This window comes from Oryctolagus cuniculus, chromosome 1 (genome assembly GCF_964237555.1).
Source record: "Oryctolagus cuniculus chromosome 1, mOryCun1.1, whole genome shotgun sequence".
Taxonomy (NCBI): Eukaryota; Metazoa; Chordata; class Mammalia; order Lagomorpha; family Leporidae; genus Oryctolagus; species Oryctolagus cuniculus.
The window spans coordinates 64,567,573-64,585,792 of NC_091432.1; positions in this window are offsets into that span (position 1 = coordinate 64,567,573).

Sequence of the window (18,220 nt, forward strand, 5' to 3'; positions counted from 1 at the left end):
TCGAACTAAGGGCCTCATATGTGTTGTAGGTGGCAACTTAACTCGCTGTGCCACAACACTGGCAGCTCCTGGGAGGTCTTTTTAATGTTAGCCATTCTGATGGATGCGTGAGGTTGTTATTCCGCTTCCCCAGTAGCTAATGAAGTGCTTGAACACGTCCCATGTGCCTCTTTGCTGTCCACACGCTGTCTTGGTGAGGTACCTGCTTAAATTGTTTGCCAGTTTTCAATTGGGTGGCTTGTTTTCTTATTATTGAGTCTTGGTTTAATTGTGCATTTTTGTGGACTACATTGCAACACTTCAAGACATGTATACAGTGTATTATGACAAGTCAGGGTAGTTAGCATTTCCATCTCCTTAAATATTTGTTTAAAAGCTTTTGATGAGCACATTTGAATTGTATGTATTTCTGGAGTGCAGAGTGCTTTTTCAGCATGTGTGTGTATAGTGTGTGCTGATCAAATCCGGTGATGAACACTCTCCATGTCCTTATCATTGCTACGTGTTGGGAGCCTTGGGGCGCCTGTCTTCTAGCTATTCAGTAAGTGCACAAAGGTTATTGTGAGCAGCAGTTCCCGCCCTCTGCTGGGCAGCGCCGGGATTGACTCCTGCCATGGGGCTGTATTTGGAGAGCCATGGTCCAGCCTCCCTCGTCCCCTGCCTCGCCCCTCCTCCAGCTGCAGCAATCCCCGTTCTACATTCAAATCTGTGTTTTTTTTTTTTTTTTTTTTTTTTTTTTTTTTTTTAAGATCTCACATATGAGACAGGACGTGCGATATTCGTCTTTCTGAGTCTGACTTGAGTTCTTTACATTTTCTAGATGCAAATCCTTTCTTGGATATGTGGTTTGCAGCCTCTTCTCACAGCTGGTGGCTCGTCTTTTCATTCTCCCAACAGTGCCTGTCGGAGGCCAGGAGTTCTTGATTTTGACAGAATAATGTATCCAGAGTTTTCATGTATAGATGGTGCTTCTGGTATTAAATCTGTGAAACCTTTGTTCAACTCCAGGCCACAAAGATTTTGTTTCTTTGGTTCCCTTCCAATTTGGGGTTCACGTTGTATGTGTGATTTTATATCTTGCCTTTATTTTTCCATAAAAATCTTAAAAAATAATTTGCAGATCTCTGGAAAAGTGGAGAGTGGTGCTGTGAGCACTGGCTTATCTTTTGCCTAAGGTGCAGTTGTTCCCGCTTCGCCACATTTGGGAAACGTTGACAACAAGGTGCCAGATTCTGTAAGGCAGGTGCTTTGCAAGGTGCTGCCGGCTATCTGGGAATTGTTCTCTAACAAGTAGCAACAGTGGCAGGTGCCACTCACCGCAGTGACAGAGTAATACTTGTCCAGTGTCCTCGCTTGGCTCGGACAAACAGGAGAAAAGAAGAAAATAAAATAAATTATAAAACCATTCCCTCCCCCTCCCCCAAGCCCAGGATTCCAAGGAATCGGCTTGTATGAGAGGAACCAGAGGACACCAGGGCTTAGCCACTCCCTGGAAAGTGAGGTAGAAACCCCTGATGCCCACTGTAGCCCCCAGGATGGGACCACCGCCTGCAGAAGAGTCCTCTGCCCAAGTGTGAGGCCTGGGTCTGCCACGGGGAGCTTGAGTCGGATCAGCCAGTAGCAGGTCAGTGAGCTGCCGGCCTCTGTCCCAGGAGACTGTGCACCTGTCCTGTGCAGAGTTCCTTGCTCAGCCCCCATCAGGCCTAGCCCAGCTGCTCTTGCCAACAACCCTCTGTCCTTCTGAGCTCAGCTGAGGGTCCCGCCCCTAGCCTGTCCCCGCCCCAGACCCCACTTTCATCTCGCTCTGTCCTGCTGTGCTCAGGCCTGAGCTGGAGGCTGCTTGCTCTCCTGCCTCCCGACAACCACACAGGGTCTGACAGCACCATTGCACCGGGAAGGACACTTGGTGCCGGGCAAGGCCAGTCGCTCTGGGTCGGGATGGAGTCAGGTGTACTCAGACCTGTCTCCCCCGTGGCCCAGAGGTCGGCTCTGGGCCTGACGCACCTGCCATCTGCACACCACACCCTTGCCCATTTCCAGGAGTCTGTGTCCTCCCCTTGCTGCCAAGCCCAGCCAGACGCAGCGTTGTCTCCTCCATGCAGCCTTCCCTGACTGTGCAGAGTGACAGTTGCTTTTCTGGATGCTCTCATATCCTGAAATCAGTGGTCTGACTTCTGCTTCTCCTTCCCAGACTCAGACACCACCTTCACCTGCTCAAGCCAGAGTCCTGCACACCAGCCCTTAACCTGCTTCACTGAAGACATTCCGAACACTTGCTGTATTTACATCATCTTTCTATTGATGGTTGTTTTTTCTTTCACTTTATAATGTCCCTACAGCACTGTCCACATTGTCAAAAATTTAGGAAAGAATAAAAATTTGAGTTGCCACATGTAACCACAGGAAGAGTTTGGCCAATGATTTTCAGTCTGGTTTCCGTGGACTTGTGTATTTCTATAGAGTGGAGAGCAAGTTGTACAAACAGTTCTAAAGCCTGCCCTAAAAATCTAGCAGGCAGTTGGACAGCAGGAACTTCTGATGTTCCAAACTGCACAGGATCTGTTAACAACAATCAGCGGGATGTTTTGATGTTCCTGATACAAAGAAATGATAAATGCCTGAGGTGGTGGATGCCAGTCACCCTGATCTGATCATTTATCACACATCCCACTGTGCCTGGGAATACACACAATCACTATGTGTCGATTAGAAGTGTATCTTTAAAGCCTAGCTTTGCACCAAGAATATTTTCTTAATGTCATTGAAACGTGCATGGCAGGTGGGCATTCGGCCTAGCAGTGAAGATACTGCTCAGCTTGTGTCCCACATCAGAGCACCGAGGTTTAACCCTGACTCCGCCTCCTGACTCCAGCTTCCTGCTAATGCAGACCCTGGGAAGCAGTGATGACGGCTCAAGTAATTGGGTTTCTGCCACCCATGTAGGGAGACCTGGAATGAGTTTCCGGCTTTGGTTGGGTCTGACCCTGGCCACTACAAGCATTTGGAGAGTAAACCAGCAGCTCTGTCTGTCTCTGCCTAGCCAAAAATGAAACAAAAAAAAATTTTAAATAACTAAACCAACACACACACACCATGGCACACCCACCAAAGGGCTGGGATAAAAAAACAAATGGAGCAAATGGGAGCCTTCGTATACTGCTCGGGGGAATGCAAAATGGCACAGCCTCTTTGGGCAAACAGTCATGCAGCGCCTCAGAAGTTAAGCACAGAGCTAGTGTAAGGTCCAGGAATTTCACTGCGGGGATCCGTTCAAGGACAATGGGACCGCCTCCACACGGACACTCACCGGAGCACCACTCGACCCTGGTGGCTGCCACCTGAGGCGTGCAGGCAGACAAGGTGACACAGCCCCACTAGGGAAGGTGGTTCTGTCACAGAAGGGCTGAAACCCTGCTCCAGCACAGATGAGCCCCGAGCGCGTTGTACGAGGGTGCGACTGGGTGCAGCAGCTGGGATGCCCACATTTCTTATCAGAGCACCGGGGTTCCAGTCCCAGCTCCACTCCTGATGCCAGTTTCCTGCTAATGTGCACCCTGGAAATGAGCAGGTGATGGCTTGGGTCCTTGGGCGTCTACCATCCACGTGGGAGACCCAGACTGAGTTCCTGGCTCCTGGCTTCGGCCCGGCCCAGTCTCCACTGTTGTGGGCATTTAGGGTGGATAGCAGACCAGTGGATAGGAGATCTTTGTGTTTCTCTCCTTTTCAAATTAAACTAATAAGTGAAAAATTTAAAAAAACTTTATGCTAAGTGGAAAAAAGACATACACAAAAGACCATGCACTGTGTGATTTGATTTATATGAAATATCCAAAATAACGGATGTGTGGGTAGGAATGGAAAGTGACTGTGAGTGAACATGGAATTTTGTTGGGGAAGGGAAGAAAATGGTATACAATGCATGGTGATGATGGTTGCAAAATGTTGTAAATATGTTAAAAAACCACTGACCTGTGCACTTTGGATAAAAGTATTGTGATTAAAAACAAACAGCTCTGTGGCATTATTCCTTTGCACAGCTGTGACATAATTTATTTAGATTTCTATTGCTATGCCTTTATGTGTTATTCTTTTGCCTCAAAACATCTCAAACGTACACAAAAATGAATCGAACAGGGTAACGAAGCCCCGTCCTCCTCACCCACTTCAATAATCATCAACGCAAACTTTGCTTTTACCAATTCTGATCCAATGGGTAATCTTGCTCATAAATCTGCCCTCATTCCACGGGTTCCTCCCATTTATACTGAACTCTATTCAGTCCAAACCATTTCCTCAGACCCTCATAGCATGCCCTGGTGATGCTCCTGGTCTGGCGAGCGGGGTGTGTGGGACTGGAGTGACCAGTGGGGACAGCGGCTATGCTGGCTGGACACCTCAGGCGGACACCTCCCCAGCCTCCAGATCCTCAGCCCGGCCCTGCCTTTCTTCCCTACTGCCACACGGGGGCGCCAGAGACGGCCTTTCACAGCCTCCTCTGGCAACATCTCCCATTAGCAAACCGTGAGGGTCGCGCGCCCCTTCTCGACCCGGGGATGACCTTCTCTTGGCCTCAGACTCGTCAAGTGGAAAATTAAGCAGGTGCAGGCGATGAATCATTTGGGCTTCCGGCGCTGCGCTCTATTGCCCCACCCTGAGCCAGCTCTCAGCAGCACTGTGCACTCAGCGCCCGCCCTTGGACCAGCCAGGGGACCCAGCCACACATCGCCGCCTGCAGAAGGCAGCTCGTCACTCCCAGGCGCGGCTCGGGCACAGACTTGGTGGCAGCGCTGTGGCTGAGGGCCAGGAGTCCTCTTAGTGACGCTCCCGGGCTGCCTGCTCTGGGAACCCCCAGCACCAGGAGCCAGCTTGGGACCGTGGGAGAAGGAAGGGCACGTGAATCACCAGGAAGCCTTGGAGGCCCAGCCAGAGGAGCCAGAGCTGGCGGGCAGGCCTGTAGGGGCGAGAGGCGTGGACGTGTGTGGCGTGGCTGGGCGCTGAGTCAGGGGAAGGGCGTTTGCTGGCCCGCGAGGGGCTCTCCAGCCTGCGGCCCCTCCTGTCTCTGTGTAGCAGGCCCAGCGGGCCAGGCTCTGAGCTCTGTCCAGATGTCTGTCCCTCCCTGGGGTGCTGTCCCCACTATGAACCCAACACGCTGGTCCCTGCCTTCCCCAGGGTGCTTCCTGCTAAGCCAGGGTGCAGGCCCCGCCCCAGATGGCCCAGCACAGCCTGTGTGCCTGGGCAGGCATGATGTTCTGTGCTTTTTTTTTTTTTTTTTTTTTTTTTAATAAAGAGCTATTTATTTATTTGAAAGTCAGAGTTACAGAGAGAGAAAGAGAGGCAGAGCAAGTGAGAGAGAGAGAGGGAGGGAGAGAGGTCTGCCATCTGCTGGTTCACTCCCCAATTGGCCGCAAAGGCTGGAGCTGTGCTGATCTGAAGCCAGGAGCCAGGAGCTTCCTCCAGGTCTCCCACACAGGTGCAGGAGCCCAAGGACTTGGGCCATCTTCTACTGCTTTCCCAGGCCATATCAGAGAGCTGGGTCAGAAGTGGAGCAGCCGGGACTCGAATCGGCACCCATGTGGGATGCCGGCACTGCAGGCGGGGGCTTTACCCGCTACGCCACAGTGCTGGCCCGCGATGCGCTGTTACCATGCTTCTTTCTCAGGACAGAGCCTCAGGATATTGTCACAGTCATTTCACAGAGGAGGAAGTCAGCCAGGCCAGGCGGAGTGAGGCCCCAGGCCCGGGCTCCACTCTGATCGCCGCGTGTGTGCCTGGCACTCATCTCACCCACTCTGCCCCTGCTGCTGCTCCGCTCCACATCCCCTGAGCCCAGCCCACTACGGACGGATGTGCGGACGTGCGTCTGAGCACAGGTACCAAGGGGCTGCACTGCACACCAGGTACACACACATATCCCAGCCCCAGCTGCCACTTCCCAGCTGTGTGACCAAGTGTGAGCAAGTCGGTTAACTTTACTGAGCTTCAATTTTCTCATCTCATTGGAGCTGATAAGAGAATCGAATAAGATATTGTGATGCCATTCTTTTTTATATAAGATTTTATTTATTTGAGAGGTAGAATTATAGACAGAGGGGGAAAGAGAGAGGTCTTCCATCCGCTGGTTCAATCCCCAAATGGCCGCAATGGCTAGAGCTGCACCAATTCGAAGTCTGGAGCCAGGAGCTTTTTCCGGGTCTCCCACGTGGGTGCAGGGGCCCAAGGACTTGGGCCATCTTCCACTGCTTACCCAGTAGCAGAGAGCTGGATCAGAAATGGAGCAGCCTGGACTTGAACCAGCACCCACATGGGATATCGGCACTGCAGGCAGCGGCTTTACCTACTACGCCACAGCGCCAGCCCCTAGCTATTATTTTTAATTATAAAAACATATTTATTTATTTGTCAGGCAGAGAGAAAGAGAGATGGACAGAGCTCCCATCTGCTTGTTCATTCCCCAGATGCCCACGATGATGGTCTGGGGCTGGGTCAGGATGACGCCAGGAGCCAAGAGCTCAATCGAGGTTTCCCCATGGGAATGTGCCAGGGGCCCAGCTACTGGAGCCATCCCTCTTGCCTCCCAGGGAGTACTCAGCAGGAGGTTGGAGGCAGGAGGGGTACCTCCGGCCCATCTGGGAGGGGGGTGTCACAATCTCTTGGTCAAACACCTGCCCCCCGAGGGCCATTTTAACTTTCAGCTCCTTCCATCTCATTATCGTTGTCTGCGTGCATCTCTACACGCCGTGCATGAGCAACGAGCCTTGGGCAGTCCCCGCAGAGGCGTGAAGGTGGCCTGCACCCCTGCACACCACACAGGAGCCCGTAGCATGACAGTTGGCCACCTGTAAGCTGTGGGCCTGTCCGCCTGCACCAGCTTTGGTGTGGCTGGAGAGGGAAGACCTGCGGCAAAGAAGAAGACAGGCCCTGGCTGTGGGGCCCACCCCCTTTCAAGTTCAAAGTGTGGCCCGCCCCGATCCACCTGGGGCCGTGTTAGAATCACCGTGTGAATCAGAATTTGCCTTTCCCTACGACCCCCAGAGCCCCCAGGCAGACCCATGTGATGCAGGCAGGGAGTGGATGGAGCTGCTGTCCCCAAGGGTCAGAGGGGCTGGCCTTGGGGCTGTCCCTGGTGTCACGGACTGCTCCTCTGCTCTTGGGAGCAGGCGCGAAGGTGTGCGGAGACCCGGGGTAGCCTGCCCCTCGGTCCTGCTCTGGAGCAGAGAGCTCTGCTGGGCCCAGCACTGGCAGCCGCAGGAGGGCTCCTCGTATCCAGCCTCTGGCCGCCTTCCGGGACAGGTCCCTGCTGCTTTGTGGGGCACTGCCAGCCCCTGGGCTGACCTCTGCGTCCCGACGCCAGGGCCAGCTCCCCCTCCCGATCCCTATTTGAGGGCTAATTTTAGGGCTGCCTTCACAGCTGCCTCAGCTCGGCCTGGGTCGGTTCCCAGCCACTCAGGGTCGGGGTCAGGTGGGGGCTTGGGGGAGTGGGCCAGGCCAGCCCCAGCTCTGGCAGCAGCAGAGGAAACCAGAATCCTTGTCCTGCGTCCAGCCTTCACCCTGCCTGGCGAGCCTGCCCCATGCTGGCCAGCAGGGTGGGTGAGGACTGCTCTGTGACCAGCCTGCTGCCCGCTCTGGGACGGATGAGCAAGATGCGTGGAGCCTGAGAGCCACAAAACAGCTCGAGGGGCCCTGGAGGCCTGGCTGAGCACCTGGCCAGCAGAGAGGAGAGGCCAAGACCAAGGTTTTCTTTTCTTTTAAAAAAGATTTATTTATTCATTTGAAAGTCAGAGTTATAGAGAGATCTTCCATTCACTGGTTCACTTCCAGGAGCCAGGAGCTTCTTCCAGGTCTCCCATGTGGGTGTAGGGGCCCAAGCCCTTAGGCCATCTTCCACTGCTTTCCCAGGCATTAGCAGGGAGCTGGATCAGAAGTAGAGCAGCTGGGACTTGAACTGGAGCCCACGTGGGATGCTGTCACTGCAGACGGTGACGTAACCCACTACGCCACAGCTCCAGCCCCAAGACCAAGGTCTTGGCCCACAGTCACACAGGAAGTGGTGGCAGAAGTGGCCCTGAAGCTGGGGCCTCTGGGTTCCTAGGGAGCCCCATGCCCTGTGCCTTGGGGGTGAAGATGCAGAGGGGCGGGGCACTTGAAATGCCCAAGGAAGTCAAGACCAGCATGGACGTGTCAGTGCCTGGAGGCCTGAGGAAGGTGCCCATCATAGCCTCTTCCCCCACCCCATGCCAGGGTCAGGCACAGCAACACCAAGGTGGGCTATGGAGGGAGGGTTCTGACCTCTGAGGACAACGGGGCAGTGTCCTTGCTCTGTCACCAGCATGCTGGCCCCTAGGGAGTGGGTGGCCGCTGCAGGCTGGCAGACAGGGCTGCCACCCTGCTGGGGACCCGGGCTCCCTCCTGCAGGGAACGTGGATCCTGAGCAGTTCCCTGGGCCCCCCACCAGCCTTCGCGCCTGGGGACACTGTGGGAGGGAAGAGGAGGGAGATGCAAGAGAGCCCTGGCTCTCCCACCTCCTGTCAGGCGCTTGTCACTCTGTCCCCTTCCTGTCCCTCCTCAGTGCAGCTGCTCCTGATCCCTCTGACCTGGGGTCTTTGAGGTGAGCCCTCCGGGCTTCACTACCTTCTCCAGTAACCAGGTACCCCGGAAGTCACAGGGGCAGCCCCGCGAGCCCTGGGCTCAGAAAGCCCCAGGTGTGACCCCAACCCCACCTCAGAGCCTCCCTCTGAGCTAGGGGTCTCAATGTAACTCACCCGGTGCTGGATCCGGTGTGCGCAGGTTGGGGTGGGGCTTCTCTGGGTGTACAGGCGCGGCTGTGGCTGACACCCCACCAGCATTCAGGGCCCACCCGAGCACACAAATGCATCAAACCGAACTGATGCTGACATCACAGACCTGCGCCCAGAGGAGCCCTGCCCTCCCCTCCCCCTCCCCGCAAAGCCTTCGTTCCCAGAGTGGGAGGGAGGGGGGCTCTGCAGCTGCAGGGGAGCCCTGAGCTCAGGGCACAGCAGGGGGAGGGGAGCCGATCAGTCTGCCAGGGTCTTTTTTTTTTTTTTTTTTTTTACAGGCAGAGTGGACAGTGAGAGAGAGAGACAGAGAGAGAAAGGTCTTCCTTTTGCCGTTGGTTCACCCTCCAATGGCCGCCGCTGCAGCCGGCGCACCGCGCTGATCCGATGGCAGGAGCCAGGAGCCAGGTGCTTTTCCTGGTCTCCCATGGGGTGCAGGGCCCAAGCACCTGGGCCATCCTCCACTGCACTCCCTGGCCATAGCAGAGAGCTGGCCTGGAAGAGGGGCAACCAGGACAGAATCCGGCGCCCCGACCGGGACTAGAACCCGGTGTGCCGGCGCCGCAAGGTGGAGGGTTAGCCTATTGAGCCACGGCGCCGGCCCATCTGCCAGGGTCTTGATTGTCAGCAGCCTTGATCCTGAGGGCGCTGGGGAGCCGCAGGAGGGTTCGAGCAGGGGGGTGACAAGGTGGGGTTGCTGCACACAGTGTGGGTCGGGGGTGGAGGTGGTGCCAGGGAGCCCTCTACTTTGGGGTTCACGTGAAGACTGAAGACTGTGCACAGTGAGAGGTGGACAGGCCCTGGGATAACGCAGAGCCCTGGGCAAGGTTCAGTGAGGGGTGGATGGGCTCAGGGAGGAAGGCAGAGGAGGCTTGGGGAATGCTGAGTCCTGGCCTAGGTGACCAGCTGGCTGGAGGGTCGGGGGGGTGGTGACTGGGGAGCAGTGGGGAGAGGAGTGGGGCTGGAGACGCTAAAGAGGGCAGGGGAGAAGCATCCCCAGGAGACATGGGGTGCTGGGGGGGTCAGGCGAACCAGACGGCTTTTCTCTGCATAAAGTTCTCTGGATGACATCACTGTATCCCACACACTCTTGGGATAGCCCTTTAGGCCCTAGACACCTGTGGTCCCCAAGATGAACAACACCTGGACTTGGGCCCCAGGAATGGATTGTGAATAGAGTCTGCAAAGGTTCTGTGGCCCCAGGATGAGGGGCCCCTCCCAGAGTAGGGCAGCACGGCCACACTGAGGGTGTGTGTGTGTGTGTGTGGAGGGTGAGCCGGAGGAAGCCATGGGTGGGTGAAGCAGCAAGGCCTGGGAGATCTGGCAGCCCAGAGCTGTCACTGCACGCAGCAACAAGGCCCAGCAAGGATTACGGCTGTGTCAGGTCACAGGGCAAGAAAGGCTGGTCTCCAGCTCCTGGCTGGGTGCTGTGCTCTGAGCCACATGCACGGGAGCAGGCAGCACTGAGCCCTGGCCATGCCCAGGTGCTGTGCTCGTGTGTGGACCGGGCGGGAGCACAGGGCTGCTGGGCGAGGGCCCCACCCCTCCCTGAACAGCGCCATGCCCAGGTGCTGTGCTCGTGTGTGGGCCGGGCGGGAGCATAGGGCTGCTGGGCGAGGGCCCCACCCCTCCCTGAACAGCGGCCCTAAACCCGCTGTCTGTGGGTGCACCCTGGCCCCAGCAGGCTGTAATCAGAGGAGCCAGTCCCCCAGGGAGGCCGCATCGCCATCATCGCTCTAGGGTGTCCTGTACACGGGTGAGATTCTTAGCACCTGCCTGGCACCAGGCACAGAGAATACATAATGAACAGCAAGGAGGGGGAGCGAGAAGAGTTGGACAGGTGGGGGGCGTGCGATTCTAGTGGGAGGTGGCTGGGAATGGCCCTGTGACAAAGAGCCCTGGGGGCCCAGCCAGCGGGGGCTCTGCCAAGGCCTGCCTCAGTTCCAGCACTGGGGGCTGTGGGCCCCCTGGCCTGGCAGTTAAAGCCCTGCCTACTTGGTCCAGTCTCCCCTCATCAGCACCCCCTCCCGAGAGAGTCAGGTAAAGTGGAGGTGCCCCGGGGCCTTGGCACTGCACCAGATCTAGTGTGGCAGGTGGAGGTGACTCACCTGGGGCTGGCCGGATCCAGGAAACAGCCCCAGGGTGGGGACCCGGAGATCCTCTGCCTGGCCTTGCCCAGGGTCCTGCTCCCAAGTGACCCTGCCGAAGGACCCCCGGTGCAGCCAGGTCCGGAGAAGTATTCTGGAAACTGCCCATTGTCTGCAGCCATACCACCCGGAATCATGGAAGACACTGCTGCACCTCTTCTCCTCACCTCTGGTTCGAGGGCTGGGGCCAGATAATCTTCAAAGTTCCTTGGGGCTCTGGATTCCTGTTCTGCTGAGAGGCCCACAATCTCTAATGGCCCCCTGTTCAGCTGAGAGGCCCATAATCTCTAATGGCCTCTAATGGGCTCAGGGCAGGGCTGAGTGACAGGTTCTGGATAGGGGTGGAGGAAGGATTGCCAGGTGGGGCAAATGAAAATACAGGCGGTGCTGTGGCGCAGCAGGGTGAGCCACTGCCAGCAGCACTGGCATCCCATATGAGTCCCAGCTGCTCTGCTTATGATCCAGCTCCCTGCTAATGTGCCTGGAAAAGTGGTGGAAGATGGCCCAAGTTCCTGGGCCCCTGCTCCCAGGTGGAAGACCTGGAAGAAGCTCCCGGCTCCTGGGTTTGTCCCAGCCCAGCTCCAGTTGTTGTGGCCAATTGGGGAGGGAACCAGCAGATGGAAGACCTCTGTCCTTTTCTATCTATAACTCTGACTTTCAAATAAATAAATAAATTTTTAAAAAGAAAATACAGGATACTACATTAAGTTTCAATTTCAGATAAGTGATACTTTTTAGTATAGCATGTCCCAAATAATTTATGCCACAGAATTATTCATCGTTCATCTGAAACTCAAATTCTACTGAGAGTTTTTTTTCCTCTGTAAGATTTATTTATTTGAAAGGTAGAATGAGAGAGAGGGAGAGGGAGAGGGAGAGGGAGAGAGAGAGAGAGAGAATGAGAGAGAGAGAGAGCTCATCTACTGGTTCGCAACTGCTTGCAACAGCCAGGGCTGGGCCAGGCAGAAGCCAGGAGCCAGGAACTCCATCCAGATCTCCTACATGATGACAGGGGGCCCAGGTGCTTGTGCCATCAACTGCTGCTTCCCAAGTGCATTAGCAGGGAACTGGACTGGAAGCAGAGCAGCCGGGACCTGCGTAGGACATAGGATGTGCGCAACCCAAGCTGCAGCTTAAGCCACCGAGCCGCAGTGCCCACCCCTCCACTGGGGGTCCTGCACTTTATCTGGCAGCTCTGGGTGGGGAAGGTGCTGGGAGCTGGGACTTCAGCAGAGGAAGATGCTCAATACCCTGGGCAGCCAGCGCTCTTGCTACTGCCTCACGGCCTCTGAGTCCCTTACCCATGAATTCCTCATGCTTTGTTGGAAGGAAGAGGATGAGGGAGGGAGAGCTAGGGTTGGGGGGAACCAAGAGCCATGCAGTGAGGCCAAGAGATCCCAAGGCCCTAAGAGGCCGCACCTGGACTCCGGCCCCCGCACGAAGCCACCCTGACCACTCCTGCCTGTGTCTCCTACACAGCCCAGGCTCAGTCCTATGTACACACCCTCACTCTAGTCCCCGCCGAGGGCCCTGTGGCTCCAGCACGTGTGTGCCAAGCCCCCTCACAACCACAGCCTGGGACCGGGCAGTGTGACAGCTACAGGGCTGTGCTGTCCTCCCTCGCCAACTGGATGCCCCCCTACAGAGACCATCTCCAGGGCCAGGGGAAAGCAGACGGGAAGCCGGAGGAGCTGCCGTGACTTGCCCGGGAGCCTGGGTGCTGGTGTGTGGCCCAGGCCTGAGCTCTCCTGCAGCACGGAGCTGCCCGTTTTCTGCGGCCATCTCTGGCCTTGCTTCTTTCTGGCACTCAGCAACTCACTCGGGCTGTATCCCGTTTGATCTTGGCGAGTGACGTGGCAGATGCCGTCAAGGCTCTTGCTCGGCTGTGATCTTGTGCAAGGGCCTTTGCCCAGAAGCAGTAAATGTGGGAGGAGAGGAGGAAGCAGGCAGGTGAGGGGGTCGGCCCCTCCTGGGGCTCACTGGCACTGCCCCCGCGGCCCCACCCTTCCTGCAGCCCGCTGCCTGCCCTGAGTCATGACGCTCCCCAGCACTCTCGGGACAGCGAAGCCTGGGCGTCCCTCTGCAGCCCAGACTCATGCGTTCCCCGGGGCACCGCCCTCTGCCTGGACCTGGATGCCACCCAAACCACGCTACGCTGGGCACCGTGTCATGGTCTGCACTGGGCTGTGTCTGCCCCGCTGGACTGCAGGTACTGAGAGAACAAGGACTCTCATCGTCTCATTTGCAGGTTCACTGAGCACTTTCTGTGTGCCAGGTGCCATGCTGGGTGTCAGGGTATGACTGAGCCGATCCTCTGTCCATGCGATGGAGATGGCCAAGTTCTCTGGCACCTTTGCTGCCCCCAGTGTCCCACTTGGGCCTCCTCACACTTGTTCAACTAAAGAGCTAGTATCTACCACACTAGCTCCAGGTGCTCAGGCCCCATAGAGCCATGGCTGGCCTCTCCAGGTACGTGCCCGGGGCGGATGGCCACGGGGCAGGTTTAATAGTGACTCACCCGATAAGGACTGTGCAGGACATACAATCCTGTTGGGTACAGATGTGAACCGGACCTCGGGTGCCACTCTGTGACAGTCTCCTCCCAGCAATCCTCCAAGTCGAGCTTGGCCACAAGCAAGTCACCTTGTCACCGCTTCCTTTTCTGCCCCTGGCTCCAGTATCCAGCCAGTCCTCAGCCTCTCTTTTCTAATTTCTTTGTCACGAGTGGAACTGTGGCTTTGGTAGCAGGGTCACTTCTCCTGAAGTGGACTTTTCTCTGTGGACTTCTCGTCAGCTCTATCCTTGCCAGAAGCCTGGAGCCCACTCAAAGTCCCATTTGCTGGTGGAGCCTTGCTGCATTCCTTGTTATGGCCCAAGGTCATTGCCAGCTTGCATATCGTGGGCAGAGCTGTGATCTTCGGCATGCCTGGTGCTGAGCTCAGGTTCCCAGCTCTGCCTTCTCTTTAGTAGCCCTCGCACATCCCTAGGGTGGCCATCTCAGGCTTGTTCTTGCAGCGCCCTGAACTTCACAGTGGCCAAAGAGCAGCAGAAGCAGAGACAGGTGCTGCCCTCTCTGGGGTGAGGCTGGAGCAGGGCTGTGTATTAACAGCATGCTCTAGGAGCCTACATTGTGGCGCAGCTGGTTAAGCCACTGCTTGTAACATCAACACCGGCATCCCATGTGGTCATTGGTTGGAGTCCCAGCTGCTCCACTTCCTATCCAGTCCTCTGCTAATGTGCCTGAGAAAGCAGTGAAAAATGGCCCAAGCATATCTGTAGGACACCTGGATGGAGGTCCTGGCTCCTGGCTTTGACTTGCCACAGCCTCGGGCTGATGTGGCCATTTGGGGAGTGAATCAGTGGATAGAAGCACGTTCTCTCTCTGAAACTGCCTTTCAAGTAAATAAGTAAATTTTTAAAAAATAAAAAAGAGCATTCTCTATCTCTTTGCCTTTCAACCAAATAAATACACAAGAAAAAATATTTAAACCTCTCTCTGCCTCACACAATTTATTTTCAAAATAAAAAAATTAATTTATTTTTATTTGAAAGACGGAAACACACACACACACACACACACACAAAGATTTTCCATCCCCAAATGCCCAAAATAGCCAAGGCTGGGCCAGGTCAAAGCCAGGAGCCTGGAACTGGACCCATCCCTTCAATCCCCAGTGTGAATACAGACCGCGTGGTCAGCTCTCAGCTCTCTCCTGAGCCGCCCGCCTGGCCTGCAGGTGTGTTCTCTCCATTAAACCACGCACCCTTGCTCACGTGGTCTGCGTGGCCTGGTGCTCTCGCCCAGGTTCCATCTGGAGAGGGGCCCATCAGTTCTGACAGACGCCCCACCCATCAAACCTTGCCACCTCGCTTCCTACTGTGCTCTGTCTCACATCCGAATTCTTTCTTGCACAAAGACAAGAACTCATCCCATGCATCTCTGTGAACACTGGCGCCAATATAGAAGATCTGGACTGAGGTCCCAGCTGCGGGCTTTGGCCTGGCCCAGTCCCGGACATTGCAGCATCCGGGAGTGAATCAGCGGAAAGGAGCACTCTCTCCCTCTCAAATCAACCAGCCAGTGATGTTTTATGTGGGCTTATGTTATTTGATTAGGATTTTGTGTGGAAAACCAACTGCAGCATATGGCAGGTACCAGGTGCTCAATAGAGCAGCGTCATTAGAGAAACTGTGGGGAGATCAGGTTTGTTGTGGTGCTTGGTGTAGTGTACAAGGAAGGCGATGATTTTTTTTTCTTTTTTAAAACATCTTCATTTATTTGAGAGGCAGAGTTACAGATGGAATGAGAGAGAAAGAAAGAGAGAGGTCTTCCATCCACTGGTTCACTCCCCAAATGGCCACAGTGGCCAGAGCTGCGCCAATCCAAAGCAGGAGCGGGGAGCTTCTTCCAGGACTCCCACGCAGGTGCAGGGGCACAAGTGTTGCTGTGGATTTTGGTTACAACACCCAGCACTTGGGCCATCTTTCACTGCTTTCCCAGGCCATAGCAGAGAGCTGGATGGCAAGAGGAGCAGCCGGGACATGAACATATGGGATGCTGGCGCCGCAGGCAGAGGCTTAGCAGACTACGCCGCAGCCGCTGGCCCCTACTTGACTATCCTGTGCCAGGTACTGGGCCAGGCACATGACATGAGTTATCTAACCTTCAGACAATCCTATAAAGTAGGCGTTATTACCATCCTCATTTTACAGTCGTGGGAGCTCCATGCAAATTAATAAATGATAGAATCAGGAGTTGACTCCCTGCCCTGAGCTGCATTTGCATTTGAGGAGAGCCGAGGTCAAAGGCAGCCGTGATTCCCTAGCCTGTAGCAAATGCAGGAATGTTCACTCAGTGAGAAGGAAGTGGCTCCCAGCGCCCAGGCTGCAGCTTCCGCTGCTGTGAGGCTGGGTTAAGCTAGCATCCTGCTGGTATCAGGGCCACAGCCCTTGGGAAGGTAGCGAAATGAGCCATAGGTCAACGAAAGGGCCTCTGGAGCGAGTCCCCCCTGTGGGCCAGGCCTGGAGAACAGCCAGCAGAGGGGTCCTAGGGGAAGCAAGGAGAGGCCCTGACCCTCTAAGCCTTGTAAAGGCAGAGTGTCCACACGGGTGCTGTCAAGTTAGGGTCTGTTCAGAATTTTTTAAAAAAGGGAGGGCGCGACCTGGCAAGGCCTTCCCCTTCTCCCAGGAGTCAGTGCCTGGAGAGCAGGTGGCACCTTGCACCTTGGGCTGCAGACGGCTAGTGGTCACACAGATTATTTCCCGGTTTCCATCAGTCAGAACTGTCTGTTACAGCTGTCTTAAGGACTTTAAAGGGATACATTGTTAAAGATATTTCAAAGTAGACTTTTTAAATAAACAAATATGCCTTGTAAAAGCACAGTCTTAGATTTGCAGAAAAGCTGCAAAGATAATACTGAGAATTCTTATCATTTCCCATCCAGTTTCCTCTAGGGCTGACATCTTATCGCTACAACCAATGAGCTAATAGTGACGTCATTATTAATCAGCTAGTGTCCACGCTTTATTTGGATTTCCCTGGTTTTACCCCGTGCCCTCTCTCTGCAGCAGGATGCCATCCAGGGGACCACACCATATCAGTCATCCCCCCTCCCTCCCTCTTCTTCCATCTGGGACAGTCTCTTGGGCTTTCCGTGTGTGTGTGTGTGTGTGTGTGTGTGTGTGTTTTGTTTTGTTTTTATGACCTTGACCAGTTTTGCCACCGTCCCTCAGTCTGGGTTCTTGCAGTGTTTTTCTATCAATTGGACTGGGTTTATGGGTGCGTGGGAGGAGGATCAGGAAGGCAAATGCTGCTCTCACCATCGCCATCCCCAGGGTGCACGTGACCCACCCCTGCTGCTGTTAACCCTGGTTGTCAGGCATGCTCATGGCAGAGGCTACAAGGTCGCATTCTGGCTCAGTTGCCCCTAAAGTCTCCTGGGAATAACGATGGTGACCAGAGAGCCCACAGGCAGGTGAGCCTCAGAGGGCCACCTTCGGCTCTGGCTTCAGCTACTAAGGATTTGGGCTCTACCAGTGTTGGCAGGCACCTGATTTTTTGTTTTGTTTTGTTTTTAAATTTATTTGAAAGCCAGAGTTACAGAGAGAGAGGGAGAGGCAGAGAGAAAGAGAAGTCTTCTATCTACTGGTTCATTCCCCAAATGGCCACAATGGCCAGGGCTGGGCCAGGCCAAAGCTCAGAGCCAGGAGCTTCATCAGGGTCTCCCATGTGGCTGCAGGGGCCTAAGCACTTGGTGTATCCTCTGCTGTTTTGCCAGGTACATTAACAGGGAACTGGATCAGAAGTGGAACAGCTGGGGCTTGAACTGGCACCCAGATGGGATGCTAGCTCTGCAGACTGTGGCTTATCCCACTAAGCCACACACTGGCCCTACTTTTTTGTTTATAAAGATTGATTTCTTTATTTGAAAGGCAGAGTTAGAGAGAGAGAGAGCATTTCCATCTACTTCTTTAGTCCCCAGATGGTTGCAATGGCCAGTGCTGGGCCAGGCCGAAGCCAGGAGTCTGGAACTGAATATTAGTTCGAGTCCTGGCCACTCCCCTCTCTCTGCTCCTGCATCTGGGAAAACAGTGGAAATCCTTGGGCCCCTGCCACCCACATGGAAGATAAGGATGGAGTTCCTGGATTTGGCCTGGCCCAGCCCCAGCAGTTGTGGCCATTTGGGGGAGTGAACCTGTGGATGGAAGATTTCATATAATGCTGACCCAAGACAACGTGCCCAGACACCACGGGCCAGGAAACCAGGCAGAGGACCTAAGCAGAAGCAAGGTGTCTGGGGCAGGGGATTTGCTGGCCCCAAGAGAGTAAGGGTCCTTTCCTATCAGGGAGGGCTGGGTGTGTGGAATGAGCCAGGGACACACTCAGAAGGACATTGAGGGGACCCAGGTGCCCCAGGGGTCCGGTGATTCTCCTAGGCTTGTTCAGTCTGAGATTCCACCTGAGCAGAAGACTTGGAGTTTTATCTCCCCCCTATTCTGTAAGTACCTCTTTCTCATTCTCCTCCTCTTTTATTTATATGAAAGGCAAGGGGAGAGAGAGACAGAGAGAGACAGAGAGAGACAGAGAGAGACAGAGAGAGACAGAGAGAGACAGAGAGAGAAAGTCTTCTATCTGCTGGTTCACTCTCCAAATGGCCACAGCAGCCAGGGCTGGGCCGATCCAAACCCAGAATCCAAGAGCTTCTTCTGGGTCTCCCATGTGGCTTCTGCTGCTTTCCCAGGCACATTAGCAGGGAGCTGGACAGAAAGTGGAGCAGCCAG